The sequence below is a fragment of the Prionailurus viverrinus genome, chromosome A2, assembly GCF_022837055.1.
Source record: "Prionailurus viverrinus isolate Anna chromosome A2, UM_Priviv_1.0, whole genome shotgun sequence".
Taxonomy (NCBI): Eukaryota; Metazoa; Chordata; class Mammalia; order Carnivora; family Felidae; genus Prionailurus; species Prionailurus viverrinus.
In genome coordinates, this window is record NC_062562.1 from 25,513,724 (window position 1) to 25,528,937 (window position 15,214).

At 42.9% G+C, this 15,214-nt stretch overlaps 1 protein-coding gene across 1 annotated transcript in view; it reads left to right on the forward strand.

The window, feature by feature from the left end:
• The first annotated feature begins 7,329 nt into the window (after positions 1–7,329).
• ABHD6 (abhydrolase domain containing 6, acylglycerol lipase) overlaps positions 7,330–15,214 on the forward strand; it is a 62,946-nt gene continuing 55,061 nt past the window's right edge. The window contains exons 1-2 of the mRNA XM_047826091.1: positions 7,330–7,375; positions 8,016–8,155. The gene's annotated coding sequence lies outside the window, so the exon portion shown is untranslated. The remainder of the gene's footprint in view (positions 7,376–8,015; positions 8,156–15,214) is intronic.

The window sequence follows — 15,214 nt, forward strand, 5'->3', positions numbered from 1 at the left end:
TGGGCACCATCCTCCGCAAAGTCACTCATATCCCAACCGGGAGCCAGCTGTGACATCTGGTCATCCGTCCTGTGGTGGCATGCCATCTGCCTTCTTTCCCTGAGAATTGGTAATTCAGAAGCCATCTACCCTGGAGGGCAGCTGGGGTGCAGGAGCCTTCTGTGAGGGAGCAGTGAAGCAGGGGCCGGAGGGAAATCCTGCCAGGCTTTCTGTCCTCACTGGGATTTGGCAGCCAGCTGTCCCTGGACACACCCAGGCTCCAACTCTCTAATCGCCCCAATGGGCGTTGTTAAGGTCAAGTCTAGTTTGAGTTACATAATTTTTTAAGGCAGTTTTACTGTATACAGTTTAATACACCAAATGCTAGCAGTGTGTTCCCAAGAACAGCAATTACTAGCCTGCTAGAACGGGTCAGGAAAATGTGCTTGGACTTTAACGATGAAGAGCCAGTTAAAGCCCCTAGAAAGATCCACGATTCAACCAGATATTGCTTTAATGTTTGTAAGAGCTGTATGACCCGGGAAAGGAAGGCTTTGTAAGAGCTGTAGGATTTTGACCTAAGTAAAATGAGTTTTGGAGATGTGGGCACGGAGACAGAAGATCTGAAATGCAAAATCCAATCAAGTTGTAAGCCCCGGTGAGATTTGCAGACTTGGGCAAGGAAAATTCTTCCGTGAAGAAGGTGGGTAATGAGAATTGGAAGCCAGCATTGGGATCTCTGGACAACCCCTGCTTTGAAGTGATGGGCGGGTGGCTGTAGCCACAGAGAAAGGTGCGGATATATAACTAACATACATCCAGTCAGCATCCTGGCCAAAATCTCTGACCAACCATGCCCAGGCAGGCTAAGGAGATAGCCCCAAAGAGCACATGGAGGGAAATAATGGTTTCCTGAGCTCCTGGTGAGACAAAGCTCTCTAGAGCCTATAACAGGCCTCCTTGAATCTCTGGGGGAAAGGGTGGTGATTGCCTGGCAAATAGGCATGTTCCAAAGAGAAGAAGATTTAGAATTAAGTGTGGTACATGCTTTTTGTGCCTTTTAAGAAGGAATCTGAGAGGCGCCTGGGTGGCTCAGTCGGTTAAGAAGGAATCTGTACATGCGTACATTTTATGAACGTGTTACATGTGAGAGATTTTGGCCCGTTTAACTGACAATTTTTTAATTCCAACGTAAAATGTGCAATTAGGGGGATGGGTTTAGATTCGTGACTTTAAATTGAAACCTTACTAAGGGTTTCATACTAATCGTATGTACCGTTCTGAAACCTTTATGAGAATTTTGGGTTAACTATGTTTCCATAAGTTTAATTAAAATTACCTAATATTTAGGGTCACCTGGCTGGCTTAGTTGGTGGAGTGTGCAACACTTGATCTCAGGATTATGGGTTCGAGCCCCGTATTGGGTGTAAAGACTCCTTAAAAATAAAAAAAACTCTTAAAAAAAAAAGAATTAGTATTTAAAAAGATGGCTTTTTCATTAGTTCAGACAACTGAAGAAGTTTTCAAGGAAATGGAGTATATTAAATTTATAAAAGAAGTGTAAAATGTTTGAAAATGGATCTATGACCCCTTAAAAGTAATTAAGTTTGCCAAATATAGGGCTGGTTAGATTTAGCAAATAAAAACACTAGGTAAATGCGACTTTTAGATCATTCAAATCTAATTGGGCATCCTATCTTCTGTTTTATCTGGCAATCCTACCTGGGCTTATGAAAAGAATAAGAAATTTTATAAGCTGAACTTAAAAGCATGACATTAAAAAAAAATGTTTATTTATTTTTGAGAGACAGAGAGACAGAGTGTGAGTGGGGGGAGGGCAGAGAAAGAGGGAGACACAGAATCCAAAGCAGGTTCCAGGCTCTGAGCTATCTGCACAGAGCCTGACATGGGGCTGGAACCCACAAACCACGAGATCATGACCTGAGCCGAAGTTGGACACTTAACCGGCTGAGCCACCCAGGTGCCCCAAGGACGACATTTTCTAAGACAATAACAATCCTGTCAGGGTCCTGGAATAATGTTTAGTTCCTAGTATCAAAGATAAGTTACTTGGGATTGCCTGGCTGGCTCAGTCTATGGTGCATGTGACTCTTGATCTTGGGGTTGGTTGGTTCGAGCCCCATGGTGGGTGCAGAGATTACTTAAAAATAAAATCTTTAAAAAAAAGTAAGCTCATCTGTAGGATGTGAGTCAACTAATCTGTGTTTGAATTTTTAACTTTGATCATTTGAATATTAATTTGAAAAATAAAGTAAACCTCTGAAGAGTGGTGTTCTGCATATAGAAACTGCCCTTAAGGACTTAAAAAAAAAATCACCTAAACAGTCAGAAAACATTGACCCCATTCGGTAATTAGCACATTCACTGCGTGGAATCGGACTTAGAAAAAAAAAAAAAAGGTACCTGGATTCTGGAAAGAAAATTGTAAGCCTCAAGTTTAACTGAAGCCAACTGGGTACAGGGGCTTGGCGGAGTGCTTTCTGTGTTTCATATCACTCAATACTCCTCTAAGCCCTTAAGCTATGCTCCCTCCATTTTATAGATGAGCAAACTGAGGTTTGGGCCCAAAGATACACAGCTAGCCCATTGGAGCTGGGGCATGAACTGAGTCACTCGGGCTCCAGACCGGCCTTTCCCCCCGCCAAACCAGGCACAGCAAAAACCTTAATAAGGAGCAAACACTGTAGGTGAGAGATGGGAAGGAGACCGAAGTAGGACTTTCACTTTTTACTGTAGACACTTGGGTATTGCTTATTTGTTTGGTACTTAAAAAGAAAAAAAAAGTACTAAACAGCTTTTTATTTTTTTTTAAACCGTTTAAACAATGCCGGTGGCAACATGTGTTCTGTCTTTGTGCAACTGAGCCAAGGAAAGGCAGCTTTCAACTGGCCCCAAGAGTCACTGATAACATGGAAGGGTCGGAGTGACCAGGCTGTACTGCAGGCTCAAGGAAAGGAGAAACCCCACACTCGTCCATCCTGTGCTGGGAATTGGGAGTTTGAGACAGTTCCTTCCAGGAGCCTAGAGCCCGGAGCCCAGAAGGAAAGGCAGACCCTGGCCTGACCAACGATGCACAGTTTGAAGTGTCCTTCCTACTGCCACTTAGTGGCTATGGATGACATTTCCTGGGGCATGTACTTTCAACCACTAGTCTATAAGCTGCTTCTAGGAAAAAGGACAAATATATATTACTACTTCTTGGAGATTTATAATGCACATTAGCATCTTAAATGTTCTGAAAAGTTCTGCAATAAGGAAAGCTGCTCCACTGTGCTGAAACAGGGGGGAGTCCTGACTTTATTGTCCACAGAAACTTTTTCTTCATATAATTCCTTTCAATATCTCGAACAACGTCTGCCTTGGGAAATACCATCCTAATTTGGCAGGGACAATCAGGTCCCCTCAAAGCCTTACACCCTCATCTTTGTTAATAAGCCCCTGCTGAAGGGTCCCATGCATGTCATACGACTGGGTAGAAATGAGGATCAGGAGGTCAGACACATGGTCCCAAACATCACTGGGAGCCACAGCCATCCACCATGGACCCTGATGGGACAGGAGTCAGTGTGGGGCAATACACTGGGAAAAAGATGGAAGGCAAGATGGAGATTTCAGGAGGAGTGAACGTGTACAGGCTGAGTAACAGAAAGTAACAAAAGTAGCAAAAAGAAACAAGGGGCTTGTGGGAAAGTCCCCACTCCTGGCGGGGGTGGATAAGCCGCATGACCCAAACAGGTGTTTCCAGTGACTAATGTCACTCTTTATCTCATAATAAATGAAGCCTAGCAATAATCTTGTAGTGCATGCAAATTGCTCCAGTTATCACATTTCATAGTCAGCTTCCCTCACCCCAACCGTGAGGGGAGGCGCCTTATTTAAATTTGCTTAATTGTGACACACCTCACCTTTGTATGATGACTTACAAATGATGAAGCAGGCTCTGGGTTTTGACCTCACTCACACAGGTTCTTCCACACGAGGCTGTTCCTGGACCTCAAACAAGTCCTTTACTTTCTGAAGAAGAGGGCTCAGGGCTCAGTCACTGCTCTGATTAGAACCCTTCAAAGGCCCTTTGTTTGACCTAAAGACCAAGCTGATTCTTGTGGCCTCTACTTACCTACCTCTTCAAAGTAACACTGTTCTTTTCCCTTCTTCCTCCCCCGGCCTCCCTTCACACCTAGAGGCTTTCAGTTCCCACCTCAGAGCCTTTGCACAGCTGTTCGCTCCACCCATGGTGCCCTTCCTTCCTCCCCGCTCCAGGTCTCAGCTTAAATGCCACTCTCTCAGAGAAACCTTGCCAGAGCCCCCCAGCCCATCAATGTCTTCCCTTTTATTCTCTTCCATGGGGCCTGTGTCTTTTGCTTCATGGCATGTATCATAATGTATGGTTATCTATGGGCTGTGTGTTGTCTGTCTCCCCCTACACACCTCTGTGGGGACAAGGACACCTACGTGTGTCTGCACTGCCCAGGACAGGACTGGCATGTAGCAGGTGCTCAGTAAATCATTGTTGAATGAATGGTATGGTGCTCTGATTGACTCCAGAGCCCAGCTTCTCGACCAGCTTGTGAGGACACTGATCCAGGGGAACTCAGGTCCCTGGATAACCAAGGGAAGCCCCAGACCACCGAGACAAAAGAAATACAGCAGCCACCTGCGCATAGCGTCTGCCTTTCAGGAAAGCACTGAATACTAAGTTCTCATATAGCTGGGGCAGATCTCTGGAGCAGAGCTGGGAGCAGTGTAAATGTCTGACTTCGGCTCATGTCATGATCCCACGGTTCATGGGTTCATACCCTGCTGTGAGTGCAGAGCCTGCTTCAACTGGCTCCTCTGTCCCCCTCTCTCTTTGCCCCTCCCTCTCTCACGATCTTTCTCTCAAAAATAAGTTGAAAACAAAAAAAATAGTCAAAAATGGGGATATAATAGCTCTTACATTGTAAAGCTGTGACCATCTTGTGAGTTTATAAATAAAGGCCAGACTCAGCAGTGTCTGGCCCTTAGGAAGTACTCAGCTGGGGTGATACTCTGCCTTTAGAATAAACTGTACAAAGAAGGGACTGTTATCCCCATTTTACAGATGACAATGTTGAGGTTTAGAGATAATGAAGTCAGGCCCCAGCCTGTAAAGTGACTGTGAAGTGACATCAAAGGAGGAATTCAGGTGTTCGGGATTAATTCCCTTAGGCACCCTTTATGGTACAAAAAGGCCCATTAACTCCAGACATCATCTGAACAATTGCAAACTCTGAGCCAGTGGTATTTGCAATTAATGGGTTCTATCTCCCAGGGTGAGACCAGAAGGAGGAGAATGATGCCCTGGTCTCAGGTGGGACATTTAAGGGGGTGACAGACAACTCAGTAATCAAGATAAATCATATTTTATTGCAATATTTTCACTAATTAATCTTGAGTAAGCAAAACTAACACAGAACATCCACGATGAACAAAGTATCAAATATTAAATGAAGACGGAATCCAACCCTCACTTTCATGATCCCGCCTCATTCACCTCATCCTAGTCCTGCTCCTGCGATCTGCAGATCTGAAAAACACTGTGGGCACACTCAGAGCACAATGCCTGTTGATTCAGAGAATGACACGGGAGAAGACAGCGCCCTCTTCTGGCTGATAGCGAGCACTGCTCCTCTCCTGGCAGCCACGTTCATCTTCTTTCCTCCTTAGAGCAGCATCTCACTGCTAGAACAGTCTCTTCTGGTACCTCAGCGCTTTTCATCCTGCTGTTTTGAGACACCCAAGGCTGCGGCCAGGCCACACGATGCCATTGGAGCCCCATCACCCCAACGCTTCCCCCTGGCCACTGCACTGCGCTGGATCCATTGCCTTTCTCTCCTTGCTACACGCACGAACAAGCCCAAGGACTTCTCCCTGCTTCTATGGCCGATTCTAAAGCTACCTGTTCGTGTAAAGTTGGCCCTTCCAAGCTGACCATGAAAGGGGAGTGAGGAAACAGGACCAAGAGGTGGAAGGCTTCTCACAGCTGCTGACTGGTGGGTCTTGAGCAGGGAGCTGGCTGCTTGCCTAACTGCACAATTTCTTCTTCTTCTAAGGGTTTGGTGCCAAGTTTTTTTCATTTTACTTAATTATGCTTTAATTTTTATTTATAAATAATTTCAAATATGCATAAAAGTTGCAAAAATAGCTTGAAAACTCATGTATCCCCTTCATCCAGGTTCACCAATGAACATTTTTTCATTAATTTTTCATTATTTCATTAGTAATGAAATGCAAATTTCATTACTAATGAAATTTTTCATTAGTTTTTATACATACAGATTTTTTTTCCCTCAACCGTTCAAGAGTAAGTTAGAGACATTAGGATCCTTTATCCTTAAATACTTTCAAGTGATTTCTTAAGGGCAAGTAATTCGTTTATATAACTGCAAGGCAATTAACACATCAAAACCAGAAGGTTTAGCAACAATACAATATTATTACCTAATCTACAGACCTTGTTCAAATTTTACCAATTACTCTAATAATGTCCTTTATAGCAATTTTTTCTTTCTAGTGCAGGATCCAATCCACACTTATGCATTGTACTTAGCAGTCCTATGTCCTTGACCCCCTCTAATCTGACCTGTAAAATTCCTAAGCCTTTGTCTTTTATATTCTTGACATTTTTGAGGTGTGCAGGCTAGCTATTTTGTTGGCTCTCCCTAAGTTTGGGTTTGTCTGAGGCTGCCTCATGATTAGAGTCAAGTGATGCATTCTGAGTGGGAATACTGCTTAGGTGTTTCACAGAAGTTCTTAAATAAGCATCTCATGGTAGTCACAGGGAAGTCAGGTGACTCAGACACAGGAAGTAGATTATGATTTAAAAGCTCTTAATAACAGTCGCTAACATTTATTGAGTGCTTGCTGTTTGACACGCCTCTCTGTGTTTGTTGATTTGGGCACTATTCTCTCCTTGTACCGGGTGCTTATGTTGGATCACAATAAAACGATAATAGCAGTACAGGTGTTGAGCTTTATTAGGCCCCATATTGTCCATCTTCTTTTCGTGCACAAGGTCCATTAAGTCTCACTACCACCCAAACACTACTATTATCTTCATTTTACACATGAGGAAACTAGCCTCAGAGAGGGTGTCGCTTGCACCAGCTCTCGGAGCTACCAAGCTGGGACTGTTTGCCACCAGAGTATGAGCACTTAGTTGGTCCCCTATACCATTTCTTCTCTGGTATGTAGCACTGACAAGGCCCTGCCAGTATTCCAGCTCAGAACACTGAGAACAATCCATGTCCCACCCCCTAGACTCCCAGCAAACTGGGATGTTTTCTCTCCCATATTCTGAACTCCCCCACTTACCCCACACATAAGGAGCATGAGAACTTGGGAGATACCCCATGCTGTGAGTAGGGGACCTCAGTAGGGGGTGTGGTGTTCTCCAGGGGCAGATATCCCTCCTGAGTCATCACCCATTGGACAATTATTTACAAATCCACTGAAAATTACATCAGCTCCAAAGACAGGGTGAGGAGTGCAGCTATGAGCAGGTGTCAATCTTTTTAAAAAGTTTTTTTTTTTTTTTTAATTTTTTTTTTTCAACGTTTATTTATTTTTGGGATAGAGACAGAGCATGAACGGGGGAGGGGCAGAGAGAGAGGGAGACACAGAATCGGAAACAGGCTCCAGGCTCCGAGCCATCAGCCCAGAGCCTGATGCGGGGCTCGAACTCACGGACCGCGAGATCATGACCTGGCTGAAGTCGGACACTTAACCAACTGCGCCACCCAGGCGCCCCTAAAAAGTTTTTTAAATATTTATTTATTTTTGACGAGACAGACAGAGTGTGGGCAGGGGAGGGGCAGAGAGAGAGGGAGACACAAAATCCAAAACAGGTTCCAAGCTCTGAGCTGTCAGCACAGAGCCTGATATGGGGCTCGAACTCACAAACCACAACATCATAAGCTGAGCGCTTAACTGACTGAGCCACCCAGGTGGTGTCAATCTTCAACCAAACAGTGACTCATAAATGATTCTTGATGCAGGAATCCTACTGCAGGATGACATTTCTCCTCTACAGGCAGAGCCTGCTCCAAAGTCAGCCAAGAACCAGATTTACGTGCAGGCCAGTGTCATTCCTAAGACATGACCTTAAGAATTCAGCCCTGGAGATTTGTTGCCACAAGTAAGTCCCAGCCTGGAACCGGGGATCATTTTGCATCATGGGTGTTTTAGGGGATTTGTTATTCACTCATTTAACAGCCTACTAAATGTGGAGGGAGATACAGAGATGAATAAGGCAGCTTTTGCTCTTGGGGACTCAAAATTGGATAGTTAATTGGACTTGCCTTTGGTTTCAGTTTTCTGTGCCTCTGAGTCTTCATTGTGTATCCAGTGGCCAAAAAACAATTATGAATATGAATTACCAATGTAAATCTTGGACTCAAACCTCTTTGAGCCCCATTGGCCTCTGGACCATTTTCTCTGGACCATTATGACCTCTCTGCAGAGTCAGGAAGGGTGACCAACCCTCCCAGTTTGCCCAAAACTGAGGGGGGCTTTTGGTGCAAACACAGAGAAAGTCCTGAGCAAACTGGGATGAATTGGTTACCCTAGTTTAGCTGGGAACAAGGGCAGCAGGAAGAGAATGAGCAAGTGGGAGAGTAATAACAATAGTCAACATTTATTTAGTTTAAGAATTTAGTAATGGTTAGGGTGCCTGGGTGGCTCAGTTGGTGGCTCAGTCGGTTGAGTGTCCAACTTCGGCTCAGGTCATGATCTTGTGGTCCGTTAGTTCGAGCCTCGCGTCGGGCTCTGTGCTGACGGCTCAGAGCCTGGAGCCTGCTTCGGATTCTGTGTCTCCTTCTCTCTCTCTGCCCCTCCCCTGCTCTCTCTCTCTCTCTCTCTGTCTCTGTCTCTCTCTCAAAAATAAACATTTAAAAACAATTTTTTTTATTTTTATTTTTTTTTTAAATTTTTTTTTCAACGTTTATTTATTTTTAAGACAGAGAGAGACAGCATGAACGGGGGAGGGGCAGAGAGATAGGGAGACACAGAATCGGAAGCAGGCTCCAGGCTCTGAGCCATCAGCCCAGAGCCTGACGCGGGGCTCGAACTCACGGACCGCAAGATTGTGACCTGGCTGAAGTCGGACGCTTAACCAACTGCGCCACCCAGGCGCCCCTTAAAAACAATTTTTAAGAAAGAATTTAGTAATGGTTAGAATAAATTTATGAAGTAAGTACTATATTACCCCTATTTTATAGAGGTGTAAACTGGGACCCAAAGAAAGGAAGCAACTTGTCAGAAGTGTATACTTGGTAAATGAAGAGTCAGGCCTGTCAGAGAGCAAATCCTGTGTTCCCGGCCATCACTCTGCACTGCCTCAGTGGTCTCATGTATAAATGTGGTGCAGATGAAGTCTCGAACGATGTTTGAGATGAATTCTCAGAGACTGGAAGGAGACTCCTCTGGAAGCAGTAGTCAGTGAAGTCATGTTTCCATGGAGACCCAATCAGATCCAGCCAAGCTGCGTTTACATGTAGCCATAGCAGCGGAGAGCTGCCATCACTCAAATGTGGTGGATTTCTTAAGAAAAAGACCCTCAGTAACAATTTCCTGAGCTTCCACCAACACCCATTCTATCAGTCAAGCCTTTGGTGGAGTCTCCACGGCAGCCTGCAAAATGTGAGTCATGTGCAAGTGTAGAAGGTGTTCATTGAGTACTGTGGTTAAGAGCACAGATTTGGAGACAGGTCTGTCTCTACTGCACCACTTGCTGGCTACACAAGCTTGGGCAAGTTACCTAACCTTGAGCCCAGTTTCCTTGTCTGTTAAATGGTGGAAGTCATAATACCCACACTGCACACTGTTGTAAAGATGAAAACAAATGGGATAGTGCATGAAAAGCACAATGCCCAGGACAGGGTAGGGAATGAAGAAGTGTTCACTACCTGTTAATTAACATCTGCTCATCCTATGTTTTTAAATGAGAACAATCCACTTGAGAACTGACACAAAGGAGCAGATGACAGTCTATTCCCCACAGCTGTGTTCTCCCCTTTACTTTGCCCCATACCTCTCTACTTCTTCCCATTGTCCTTTCCACCTCTGGCTCTTTGGCCTGTTTCCAGCCACTTGTGTGCCACTGGGAAGAGATGACCAAACTTGGTACCTCCTGCTCCAGTCCCATTGGGTACCCAGTACCTCCAGTCCCTACAACCCCAACTGGGGCATCAGGAACCACTGCCTGAAGGGTGACCAAACTATAATCCATCCACATGGATGTGTGATCCAGCTCCCTGCATGACCTCACAGCTCAGAAAGGAGACAAGATAAAAACAAATGAAGAAGCATTATCCTTTTGATAAATTAGATTAGAGGGCATCATGATTTAGATGGCATAATGTAACATGCGTCTTTGAAAGTGTCATTAAGATGTTTATATCTAAGTGGCTACCTGGTGGGATGCTTAAGGGTCCCAGGAGAGACACCAGGGACAGCTAAGAGGGACAGGTCTCAGGACAGTGTCATGAGTGATGTGGATGCTGAAATGATGCTGTGAGGACCTTAAGAAATATGTGTTTTCTTAGCAAGAAGAACTATGTGCTAAACACACACACACACACACACACACGTTAGTAGCCTTCAGCCATTGATTCTCGGTTCACGCTGGAGGCTTCATAATCTCTGTTCCCCAACTGATCCTTGACTATTCAAAGATGGTTTCTAAGCCCCTCTCAGAACTGGGTGAGCCCAGTAAATGCTTGGTGTATGAACCACACTGATGCTGATGGCTGATATTATGCACACGTCCTCTGTGCTAGGTCTGGTGCTAACCTGTAAACACACTATTCAGCTTGATCTTGTCTGCAACCCTGTGAGGTTGGTACCATCATCAATTGTTCGTCATCACCTCCTACGTATAGATGGCGAAACTCAGGTTTACATAGACAGATAGCTAGTAAGTGGCAGAGCTGGACCCGGATCGACCGTCTTCACCTGAGAGTTGTTCCAGTGACTCAGACACTTGGAGCTCATGTTTGCTCACCTGCTACCTGGCTAGCCCAGGCATCAGTCCCAATTTGGTACCTGTATCCCCAGTGTCCTTGGGGTACTGCTATCTCCCCTAACCTCAGTCAGTGTGGTTTAGGTGAGGTAGGAAAGGATTTCTTAAACAGGACATAAAAAGCACTAAACACAAAGGATAATTTGACAAAATTAATGTTTGTCCAAAAGCACTAAAGAAAGTGAAAACATAAGCCACAAACTGGGCTTTGCAGCACATATAACTTCAAACCATTAAGACAGACAATTAGAAAGATGGGGAAATGACACAAACAGATATTTCACAGACACGGAAACACAATGGCAAACAAATATATGAGTAATTGCTCAAGCCCATTAATGATAGGTGTAAAGATTAAGATCACAATGAGATACCCCTTCAGACCTACTAGATTACAAGCAGTCAGTCTGATGGTTCCAAGTGTTGGCAAGACCGTGAAGATATTCTCCTATGTTGTCCTTCTAAAAGTTTAGTTTTGCTTCTTATATTAAAGTCTTTAATTTACCTTGAATTAATTTGGAGAGGGGTGGGTTGTTAAATTCCATGTTTTTCTATATGAATAATCAATTGTCCTAGCATTTTTACCGAATTGTCCCTCCTTTCGCCAGTGATCTGAAATGTCACCTCCCTCATAAGTCAAGTTTCCTTATGTATGTGGATCTGTTTCTGTGATTTTTTTTTTTTTTTTTTTTTTTTTTTTTTGAGTAGGCTTCATGCCCAGCATGGAGTCCAATTCCAGGCTGTGAGATCAAGACCTTAGCTGAGATCAAGAGTCGGATGCTTAACCAATTGAGACACCAAGGTGCTTCTTTTTCTGTGATTTTTATACTGTTTCATTAGTGGTTTTTTGTTTTTTAATTTTTTTTTTAACGTTTATTTATTTTTGAGACAGAGAGAGACAGAGCATGAACGGGGGAGGGGCAGAGAGAGAGGGAGACACAGAATCGGAACGGGGGAGGGGCAGAGAGAGAGGGAGACACAGAATCAGAAGCAGGCTCCAGGCTCTGAGCCATCAGCCCAGAGCCCGACGCGGGGCTCAAACCCACGGACCGTGAGATCGTGGCCTGAGCCGAAGTCGGACGCCCAACTAACTGAGCCACCCAGGCGCCCCTGTTTCATTAGTGTTTTTATCTATCCCTACATGAATACACACTGTCCTAATAACTATACTTTTATAACAAGTCTTGATATCTAATTTTTCTTCTTCATTGCAAATATTTTTACTTTTCTTGGACCTTTGCTCTTCCATATGAATCTTAGAATCAGCTCATAATTTTCTTTTTTACCAGCTCGTAATTTTTTTTTTTTACCACCTCGTTCCTAATTAATTATTGAAAAGCCCTGTTGAGATTTTGATTGGAATCATTTCTGATTTTGAAGGAAGCATTTCTAACTTTTCATTATTGAGAATGATAATTGTTGTAGGTTTTTAATTTTGGTAGCCGCCTTTTAACCTGCAAGGAAGTTCTCTTCCTAGTTTCCTATGAGTTATTACCAAGAAAGACTGTTAAATTTTAAAATTTTGCAAACATTGGGATGATCTTATGGTTCCCCTTTAATATATTGATGTGGTTAACTACAGGAATAGATTTCCTAATGTTAAACTATCCTGACATTCCTAGAATAAACCTGTCTTGGTAATGATACATCATCCTTTTTATATATTGCTGGACTCAATTTACTAATATTTTATTTAGGATTTTTACTTCTATGTTTTTGAGGGATTTAGGAGTAATATTGGTCTGATCTTGTTTGGTATGGAATTTAGACTGGTATAATAGGGTGAATTGGGATGTGTTCTCTCGTTTTCTATTTTCTAGAAGGGCTTATGAGAGAGCAATATGATATATGTCTTGAAAGTTTAGACTCACTTCTAGAATCATCAGGCTTTAGTTTTTCCTTTGACTAAATATTTCACCAATTTCTCTAATAATTATAAGATTCATGTTTTCTATAGTTGACAACTGATAGAATTTGCTGGTGAATTGAACTCGTTATCACTATGTAGTGTCACTTTCCATCCTTAATGATTTTGTTAGTCAGTCACCATAACACAGTGGTGGTGTTTCTTTTGGATACTGTTTGTGAGGTGTATCATTTTCCACACGTTTACTTTTAACCTTCCCAAATTCCTATATTTTTTGGAGTGCCTCTTGAAACAGCACCTCTTGGATTTTTGTAACATCCAAGTTGACAATTTCTGACTTTTAACTGATGAGTTTAGTTAATTTACTATGATTATTAGTAAATCTGGACTTTTTTTTAATTACCTTTTTTGGGGGGGAGGAATCTTACTTTTTCTACAATTCTTTGTGTTGGTTGGCATTTGTTTATTGGCTTATGTAATTCCCCCCCCCCCCCCGGTTTGAAAGTTATACATGTTATTTATATTACTTTAGTGAATACCATTGACAATGTACCACACATAATTAACAAAAGCCAAAATTACTATCTTAATTCCCTTCCCACACAAATGCAAAAGCACTGGGACACTATTTTTTTTTTTACCACCTCATTCCTAATTGATTGTTGTCTCTTATTTTAGATCTGACCTTGTGTAAACATACAGATCATGGGGGCGCCTGGGTGGCTCAGTTGGTTGAGTGTCCAGCTCTTAATTTCTGCACTGAGTGTTGTGCCTGCTTGGGATTCTCTCTCTTTCCCTCTGCCCCACTCCCGTGCTCTTTCTCTCTCTAAAAAAATAAAAAAATTAAAAATTAAAAATAAACTTATGGATTATGCATTATGTCATCATTATTGTTTTGTACTGACAATTTTGTTTAGATTCACTCTATTTACCAATTTCTTCACTCAGTATGCCTTCTTTCATTTCAGTTCTTAATTGGGTCTTTTTTTCTTCTTTCTGAGGTATATCTTAGAAGTTCAGTTAGTCAAGTCTTCCAGTTGTAAATTCACTTTATTTGTATTTAACCCTTATTCCTGAAAGGTTGAGGATCCAATTCTCAGGTCTTTGGAGATATTATTCAATGCCTTTGAGTTTCCTATGTTGCCATTCAGAAATCTGCAGGAAATCTAATTCCTTTTCTGGGGAATAATCTGTCTTTTTTATCTCTAGCTGCTTTTAAGTTCTTTGTTTTTATTTTTATTTATTTATTTTTTAAAGATTTTTATTTATTTTAAGAGAGAGAGAGCAGGCAAGTTGGAGAAGGGCAGAGAGAAAGGGAGAGAGAGAATCCCAAGCAGGTTCCAGCGCAGGGCTTGGTCTCATGACCTGACCCAAAATCAAGAGCCTGAATGCTTAACCAACTCTTAATTTCGGCTTAGGTCATGATCTCAGGTTTGTGGGTTTGAGCCTCATGTGGGATTCTGTGCTGACAGTGCAGATTGACAGTGTGGAGCCCGATTAGGATTCTCTCTCCTCTCTCTCTGCCCTTCCTGTGCTCACATGTACACACACGTGCGCTCGCTCTCTTTCTCTCTCAAAATGGATGAATAAATTATTTTTAAAAAGATTTTATTTTTAAGTAATCTCTACACCCATCATTGGGCTCGAACTCACAACCCTGAGACCAAAAGTCGCATGTTCTACCCACTGAGACAGCCAGGCACCCCTTCTTTGTTTTTAGTATCCTGCAGTTTCACTACAATGTCTCTTGGTGTGGATTTCCTATTATTTATCTTGCTTAGGATGTCTTATGCTTCCTAAAACTGGGGATTCATGTCTTTTTTCTGCTCTAGAAATTCTCACCCTTTAACACCTCAAATATGGCCTCTCCTCCTTTAAAAAAATTTTTTTAAATGTTTATTTATTTTTGAGATAGAGAGAGACAGAGCATGAGCGGGGGAGGGTCAGAGAGAGGGAGACACAGAATCTGAAACAGGCTCCAGGCTCTGAGCTGTCAGCACAGACAGAGCCCGATGCGGGGCTCAAACTCACGGACCGCGAGATCATGACCTGAGCCGAAGTCGGCCGCTTAACTGACTGAGCCACCTAGGCGCCCCTGGCCTCTCCTCCTTTGATGCTGCTTAAATGGATTTTAGATCTGCTCAGTCTATTCTGCATATATTGTAATATCTTGTTTTCATATTTTTCATGTCATATCACTCTGTTGTCTTCTGATTAATTTCTTCAGATAGGTCTTCCAAATCACCATATTTGGTTAATCATGATCCATGAGAATCCTGAGCAACTTACTCTTTGATGAGTACACTATC